Source organism: Pongo abelii, chromosome 1, assembly GCF_028885655.2.
Source record: "Pongo abelii isolate AG06213 chromosome 1, NHGRI_mPonAbe1-v2.0_pri, whole genome shotgun sequence".
NCBI lineage: Eukaryota > Metazoa > Chordata > Mammalia > Primates > Hominidae > Pongo > Pongo abelii.
This window is the reverse complement of record NC_071985.2, coordinates 76,903,862-76,912,650: the sequence shown is the minus strand read 5'-3', so window position 1 is coordinate 76,912,650 and position 8,789 is coordinate 76,903,862. Positions and strand designations below refer to the sequence as shown.

The following is an 8,789-nucleotide window of genomic DNA, read 5'->3' as shown; positions in this document are numbered from 1 at the left end:
TGGCTCACGCCTGTAATCCCAGTGCTTTGGGAGGCTGAGGCAGGTGGATCACGAGGTCAGGAGATCAAGACCACTCTGGCTAACATGGTGAAACCCCGTCTCTACTAAAAATACAAAAAATTAGCTGGGCGTGGTGGCGGGTGCCTGTAGTCCCAGCTACTCGGGAGGCTGAGGCAGGAGAATGGTGTGAACCTGGGAGGCGGAGCTTGCAGTGAGCCAGAGCTTGCAGTGAGCCGAGATCGTGCCACTGCACCCCAACCTGGGCAACAGAGCGAGACTCCGTCTTAAAAAGAAAAGAAAAGAAAATTATGTTCTTTATTCTTAAATAAATCCCTATAGGATGGGGTTGATTGTCAGTCAAGCAGTAGAATGGGATGAAAATCTGCATTAGTTAAAAATCTTTGTGCGGTAAGGAAAAGAACAGCAATGACAAGGGAGAAAAGACAGCCTTCTCTTTTTCTTAAATAAGACAGGAAACCACATTATTTTCCTTGCTGTAGTGGCAGCAGATTCACTGGTTTTTATAAAACATAATTTCTGCAACACGGTCTGTTGATAAGGTTGCTCCATGATGGGAGGACAGTCACGAGGCCGACTGTTCATGACAGAACTAGGTCTTCTCTCAATGCCTCTAATGTGTGCTATTTCTCATGAGGAACCTGACACTTCAGTTAAAGCTTCTGAAATATTGCAATGTCATAATTGGCAGGTTTTTTGGTGTGATGACTTTCTTGCCCATGTAAACTCTTTGAGAAAAGTTGGAGATAAAAGGACAGGGGAGAGTTTGGTTTAGAGCCACGATGTTCCAGATGCCAGCCACGAATGCCTCTGCCCTGTGTCACTACATGTTCTTTTCTGAGAAACATTCAATCGCTGAGTGTTACACACTGTGGTTGAAAGAAATGATCCACTCACCACCATCTACCCTCTCTCAACCTCTGTGTGAATATCCCAATAGCAGAGGCTGAAGACAGAAAGGTTGTCCCTGTTTCTTCACACCAGGGACATTACTTGGTGACCTGGTGAATGGCATGGGCAAGGTAGCCCATGTTGCTGGAGGTGACCCCTGCCACAGAGATGCGGCCGTCCTTTGTCATGTAGTTGGAGAACTCCTTGGTCAGCCACTCCACCTGTTCAGGCTTTAGCTCTGTGAAACAAGACATGCCAATTTGGTCAGTGATGTGTTGCCAGTTGTGGGTGGAACCCTTCTTCTTGAGGTTGAAGACCAGCTGAGTCCGCATGCTAATGATGTAGTCTGCCACACCTTTCATTTCTTACAACCATTGTTTTCACAAACCTGGGGTGTTCGGAATGGTAGAAGCAATCTGGGCCCCATTGAGGGGAGAGTTGGAATACAGGGGACTAATCAAGATCTTCAACTGTGACTCTACCCTTTTGGCTTCATCTGCATCTTTGCAGACCACAGTGAAGGCTCCTACATGCTCACCATATAAGCCCATGTTCTTGGCATATGACTGGCAGAGACAAACATTAATGCCCTGTTCGATGAAGTGGTGCAGAGCTCAGGCATCCTTATCACCATCATCACTGGCAAAGCCTTGGTAGGCCATGTCAAAGAGCGCAAAGAGATTCCTTTTCTTCACAACTGTTGCTATTTCCTTCCACTGTTCTGGATGCGGGTCCACTCCCATGGGATTGTGGGTGCAGGCATGCAGGAGAAGAACACTTTGCTCTAGTATGTTTTAAAAGTCCTCTACAGCGCCTGTGAAGTCAAAACTGCAAGTCTTGGGGTCATAATACCGATAACATTGTAGCTGCATGCCAGCGTCCCTGAAGATGGGTGTGTGATTTACCCAGCTTGGTTTGGGTAGAAAGATATCTCAGCTGAACTTAAAATATCTTTACAGAAAACTGGCTCCGATCCTTAAGGCCCCAGTTCCAGAAATGGTCTGCACAGTGACAAACCGGCCACTTTTCAAGACTGCTGTTTTCACCCAGGGTTGGTTCTACAGATGCCTTGCAAAATTCAGCCAGTCCCCCAACGGGCAGGGATTCCTTGTCCAAATTTTTTGCAGCAATCTGGGCCTCTGCCTTGAGCACGCTAGGCAGCACGTAAGGCTTCCCATTATCATCCCAACTCCCAGATTCATCTTTTTGCTATTGGTGTCCCTCTTAAAGGCTTCAGTGACTCCCAGGATGGGATCTGGAGGTCCCATTTCCACATGGGTCCACCAGGAGCTGGCTCTGGCAGAGGCTGCAGCAGCAAGGCCTGGGTGGAAAGCTGTGGCAATCCCAGAGAGGAGTGCAGCAGGGCCATGGTGGATGGTAGGAGGGCAGTGTGTTAATAATTTCTTATTGTTTTGCTCCCACTTATAAGTGAGAACATATAGTATTTGGTTTTCTGTTCCTATATTAGTTTGCTAAGAATAATATCCTCCAGTTCCATCCATGTCCCGGCAAAAGACATAACCTCATTCTTTATAGTGGCTGCATAGTATTTCATGGGGTATTTGTACCACATTTTCTTTATCTGTCATTGGTGGGCATTTAGGTTAATTCCATGTCTTTGCTATAGTGAGCAGTGCTGCAAATGAACATTTGTGACATGTATCTTTCAGGTAGAATGATTTGTATTCCTCTGCGAATATACCCAGTAATGAGATTGCTGGATTGAATGGTAGTTCTGCTTTTAGCTGTTTGAGGAATCACCATACTTATTTCAGCAATGAACTAATTTACACTCCCTCCAACAGTGTATAAGTGTTCCCTTTTCTCCAAAATCTCACCAGCATCTGTTGTTTTTTGACTTTTTAATAATAGACATTCTGACTGGTGTGAGATGATATCTCATTGTGGTTTTGATTTGCATTCCTTTAATGATCAGTGATATTGAACTTTTCTTCATATGCTTGTTGGCCACATGTATGTCTTCTTTAGAAAAGTGTCTGTTCATATCCTTTGCCCACTTTTTAATGGGGTGGTTTGTTTTTCTCTTGCAAAGTTGTTTAAGTTCCCTATAGATGCTGGATATAAGACCTTTGTCAGATGCATAGTTTGCAAATATTTTCTCCCATTCTGTAAGTTGTCTGTTGACTCTGTTGATAGTTTCTTTCATTGTGCAGAAGCTCTTAAGTTTAATTAGATCCCACTTATCAGTTTTTGCTTCTGTTGCAATTGCTTTTTGTGTCTTTGTCATGAAATCTTTGCCCATTCTTGTGTCCAGGATGGTATTGCCTAGGTTGTCTTTTAGGGTTTTTATAGCTTTAGGTTTTCCATTTAAGTCTTTAATCCATCTTGAGTTGATTTTTGTATATGGGGTAAGGAAGGGGTCAGGTTTCAATATTCTGCATATGGTTAGGCAGTTATCCCAGCACCATATATTGAATAGTGAGTCTTTTTTCCATTGCTTGTTTTAATCAGCTTTGTCAAAGATCAGATGGTTGTAGCTGTGTGGCCTTATTTCTGAGTTCTCTATTCTGTTCCATCGGCCTATGTGTCTGTCTTTGTACATGTATCGTTCTGTTTCAGTTACTGTAGCACTGTAGTATAGTTTGAAGTTGGATAACATGATGGCTCCAGCTTTGAACTTTTTGCTTAAGATTGCCTTGGCTATTTGGGCTCTTTATTGATTCTATATAAATTTTAAAACATATTTTTCTAGTTCTTTGAAGAATGTCATTGGTAGCTTGATAGGAATAGCATTGAATCTGTAAATCCCTTTAGATAGTACCATTTCAGTGATATTGATTCTTCCTATCCATGAGCAGGGGATGATTTTTACTTTTTTGTGTCTTCTCTGATTTGAGCAGGATCTTGTAACTCTCATCGTAAAGATCTTTAACCTCATGGTTAGCTGTATTCCTAGGTATTTTATTCTTTTGTGGCAATTGTGAATGGGATTGCCTTTCTGATTTGACTCTCTGGTTGGCTGTTTTTGTGTAGAGGAATGCTAGTGATCTTTGTACATTGATTTTGTATCCTGAAACTTTGTTGAAGTTACTTATCAGCTTAAGGAGCTTTTGGGCCAAGACTATGGGGTTTTCTAAATATAGAATCATGTCTTCTGCAAACAGGAATAGTTTGTCTTCTTCTCTTCCTATTTGGATGCCCTTCATTTCTTTCTCTTGCCTGATTGCTCTGGCTAGGACTTCTGATACTATGTTGAATTGAGGTAGTGAAAGGGAATCCTTGTCTTGCACCAGTTTTTAAGGAGAATGCTTCCACCTTTCGTCCATTCATTATAATGTTGGCAGTGGGTTTGTCATAGATGGTTTTATTATTTTGAGGTAGGTTCCTTCAGTACCTAGTTTATTGAGAGTTTTTAACATGAAGGGATGTTGAATTTTATAGAAAGCCCTTTCTGTGTTTGTTGAGATAATCATGTGGGTTTTGTCTTTAGTTTTGTTGATGTGATGACTCACATTTATTGATTTGCATATGTTGAACCAACTTTGCATCCTGGGGATGAAGTGTACCTGATCATCATGGATTAACTTTTTGATTCAGTTTGCCAATATTTTGTTGAGGATTTTTGCATCAATGTTCATTAAGGATATTGGCCTGAAGTTTTATTTTTTTTGTTGTTGTTTTGTGTCTGCCAGGTTTTGATATCAAGATGATGCTGGCCTCATAAAATTAGTTGGAAGGAGTCCCTTTTTCTCAATTTTTTTGGAATAGTTTCTATAGGAATGGTACCAGCTCTTATTTTAACATCTGGTAGAATCTAGGTTTTGTAGTTTGTGTGCATAGAGATGTTCACAGTATTTTCTGATGGTTGTTTTTATTTCTGTGGGGTCAGTGGTAACATTCCCTTCATCATTTCTAATTGTGTTTAATTGGATCATCTCTCTTCTTTTTTATTAATCTAGCTAGCGGCCTATCTTATTCATTTTTTCAAAAAACCAACCCCTGCGTTCCTGGATCTTTTTAATGATTTTTAATGTCTCATTTTCCTTCAGTTTAGCTCTGATTTTTGTATGTTTTGTCTTCTGCTAGCTTTGGGGTTGATTTGTTCTTGCTTCTCTAATTCTTTCAGTTGTGATGTTAGGTTATTAGTTTTAGATCTTTCTAACTTTTTGATGTGGGCATTTAGTGCTATAAATTTCCCTCTTAACACTGCCATAGCTGTGTCCTAGAGATTCTGGTAAGTTGTATCTTTGTTCTAATTATTTTCAAAGAATTTCTTGATTTCTGCCTTAACTTCATATTATTTACCCAAAAAGTCATTTAGGAGAATGTTGTTGAATTTCCATAGAATTGCATGGTTTTGAGTGATGTTTCTTAGTCTTTACTTCTATTTTTATTGTGCTGTGGTCCAAGAGTGTGTTTGGTATAATTTTTGTTGTTTTGCATTTGTTGAGCATTGTTTTATTCCAGTTGTGCAGTTGATTTTAGAGTATGTGCCATGTAGTGATAAGAAGAATGTGTATTCTGCTGTTTTGGGGTAGAAAGCTCTGTAAAGGTCTATCAGATCCATTTGGTCGAATGTTGAGTTCAGGTCCTAAATATCTTTGTTAATTTTCTGTCTTGATGATCAGTCTAATACTGTCAGTGGAGTGTCGAAGTCTCCCATTAATATTGTGTGAGATCTATATCTCTTTATAGGCCTCTAACAACTTGCTTTATGAATCTGGGTGCTCCTGTGTTGGGTACATATATTATATTTAGGATAGTTAGGTCTTCTTGTTGAATTGAACACTTTACCATTGTGTAATGCCCTTCTTTGTCTTTTTCAGTCTTTATTAGTTTGAAATCTGTTTTGTCCGAAATGAAGATTGCAACTCTGCTTTTTCCTGTTCTCCATTTGATTGGTAGATTTTCCTCCATCCTTTTATCTTGAGCCTATGCATATCCTTACATGTGAGATGGGTCTCTTGAAGACAGCATACCATTGGGTCTTGCCTCTTTATGCTTACCACTCTGTGCTTTTTACGTGGGGCATTTAGCCCATTTACATTTAAGGTTAGTATTGATATGTGTGAATTTGATCCTGTCATTGTGCAGTTAGCTGGTTACTATGTTGGCTTGTTTGTGTGGTTGCCATATAGTGACACTGGTCTGTGTATTTAAGTGTGTTTTTGTGTTAGCTGGTAGCTGTCTTTTCTTTCTATATTTAGTGCTCCTTTCAAGATCTCTTGTAAGGCAGGTCTTGGCTTTCCAACAGCCCAGTTTCCATCAGTTGATATGGGACTATTTGTTGCACTACAATTTGTAAAAGATTTGGCTGACTTTGGCTGAATTTGCTACAACTCCAAAAAGAATCCAGATACACCATGAATTTCACTTACATTTCATTCTATTCTGACATTGGCCAGGAAGATAGGAGTAGGTGATAGGAGGAGGGAACTCACATTTCCCTCACATTTGCTTATCTGAAGAGGATCTTATTTCTCCTTCACTTTGGAAGCTTAGTTTGGCTGGATAAAAAATTCTTGATTGAAGATTTTTTTCTTTATGAATGTTGAATATAAGCCCTCAATCTCTTCTGGCTTTTAGGGTTTCAACTGAGAGGTCCAGGGTTAACCTAATGGGGTTCCCTTTTTTTTTCCTGCATATTACTGTTTATTCAGAGGTTACAATTAGGATACATTTTATGCCATATGAGAAATTTTCATACAGGACTAGTGATCACCTGTAATATAACATAAACTTAACTGATCGGCATATTTCACAATAGTACAGTACTACTTATTGAAAGCATGATTTTATAATTTCACTTTCTGCTAAGTGAATAAATTAGTTTTATTCATTATTAATGGCTTGTTATTAAGCATACAATATTACAATTTCCATAGTATCAAACTTCATCTCTTAGTAGTTTAAAATTGATGAAGTTACGGCTAATATTTTAATAACAGTAGGACTAAAACCTTAGATAATAATTTATGTGTTTTGAGCACACCATAGACAAACTATTATAAAACTTTAAAAACTTGTGCTTGATTGCATATTCACTGATCTCCAAAAAAACACATGAAAAAATGTTCACCGTTACTGGCCATCAGAGAAATGCAAATCAAAACCACAGTGAGATACCATCTCACACCAGTTAGAATGGCAATCATTAAAAAGTCAGGAAACAACAGGTGCTGGAGAGGATGTGGAGAAATAGGAACACTTTTACACTGTTGGTGGGACTGTAAACTAGTTCAACCATTGTGGAAGTCAGTGTGGTGATTCCTCAGGGATCTAGAACTAGAAATTCCATTTGACCCAGCCATCTCACTACTGGGTATATACCCAAAGGACTATAAATCATGCTGCTATGAAGACACATGCACACGTATGTTTATTGCAGCATTATTCACAATAGCAAAGACTTGGAACCAACCCAAATGTCCAACAACGATAGACTGGATTAAGAAAATGTGGCACATACACACCATGGAATACTATGCAGCCATAAAAAATGATGAGTTCATGTCCTTTGTAGGGACATGGATGAAATTGGAAATCATCATTCTCAGTAAACTATCGCAAGAACAAAAAACCAAACACCGCATATTCTCACTCACAGGTGGGAATTGAACAATGAGAACACATGGACACATGAAGGGGAACATCACACTCTGGGGACTGTTGTGGGGTGGGGGGAGGGGAGAGGGATAGCACTGGGAGATATACCTAATGCTAGATGATGAGTTAGTGGGTGCAGCACACCAGCATGGCACATGTATACATATGTAACTAACCTGCACATTGTGCACATGTACCCTAAAACCTAAAGTATAATAATAAATAAATAAATAAATAAATAAATAAATAAAATAAGAAAAAAAAAAAAAAAGAAAGTGTGAGGGGTTCCCTTTTTAAGTGACCTGCCTTTTCCCTCTGCCTTTAACATTCTTTCTTTCTTTCAATTCAACCTTGGAAAATACTGTGATTATATGCCTTAGGGATAATCTTCTTGTGTAGAATCTTTCAAGAGTTCTCTGTATTTCCTGAATTTAATCTTTAGCAAGGTTGGGGAAGTTTTCATGGATGATATCCTAAATTGTGTTTTCCAAGTTTTTTGCTTTCTCCCACTTCCTTTCAGGGATGCCAGTGATTCATAGATGTGACCTCTTTACATAATACCATACTTCTCAGAGGTTTTGTTCATTCCTTCTTATTCTTTTCTCTTTATTGTTGTCTGACTGTCTTATTTCAGAGAATCAGCCTTCTAGTTCTGAGATTCTTTCCTCAGCTTGGTTTATTCTGCTGTTAATACCTGTGGTTGCATTGTGAAATTCTTGTATTGTGTTATTCACCTCGGTCCAACCCATTAGTTTCTTTTTTATACTGGTTATTTCATCCTTCAGCTCCTGTATGGGTTTGTTGTGATTTTTATTTTCCTTGGATTGGGTTTTGCTATCCCCCTGAATCTCAATAATCTTTGTTCCTATCCATATTCTGAAATCTATTTTTGTCATTCCAGCCAGTTCAGCCTGGTTAAGAACTCTTGTTGAAGAACTGGTGTGGTTGTTTGGAGGACATATGACATTCTGGCCATTTGAGTTACCAGGGTTCTTGCTTTGGTTCTTTCTCATCTCTGAATGTGGATGTTCATTTAACTGCAGTTTACATTGAGTAAAGTCAATAGACTTCTTTTCTGGATGTCTTCACCAGATGGAGGCTTTGTGTAGGGTCTTTATTTGAAGCTAACTTCTTGTCTCTGGTTTCAGAGGGGGTTATGTTAATGAGGGACTTTTGGTGTTGAAGCTTTGGGGTGTGATTCAGCATGTGGCACTTAGGCTTATTGGTCAGTTGGTAGATTCTTGCTCGGGCCTGTGGCTCTTCTATGGTTCCTCACAGTTGCAGCCATGTTCTCTCTCAATGCTCTGGAAGTG

The 8,789-nt window shown here is 39.3% G+C and overlaps 1 pseudogene; it reads right to left on the bottom strand.

Moving 5' to 3' along the window:
* Positions 1 to 348: 348 nt before the first annotated feature.
* LOC100937205 (aspartate aminotransferase, mitochondrial-like) lies at positions 349 to 8,489 on the bottom strand (annotated as a pseudogene).
* Positions 8,490 to 8,789: the final 300 nt, after the last annotated feature.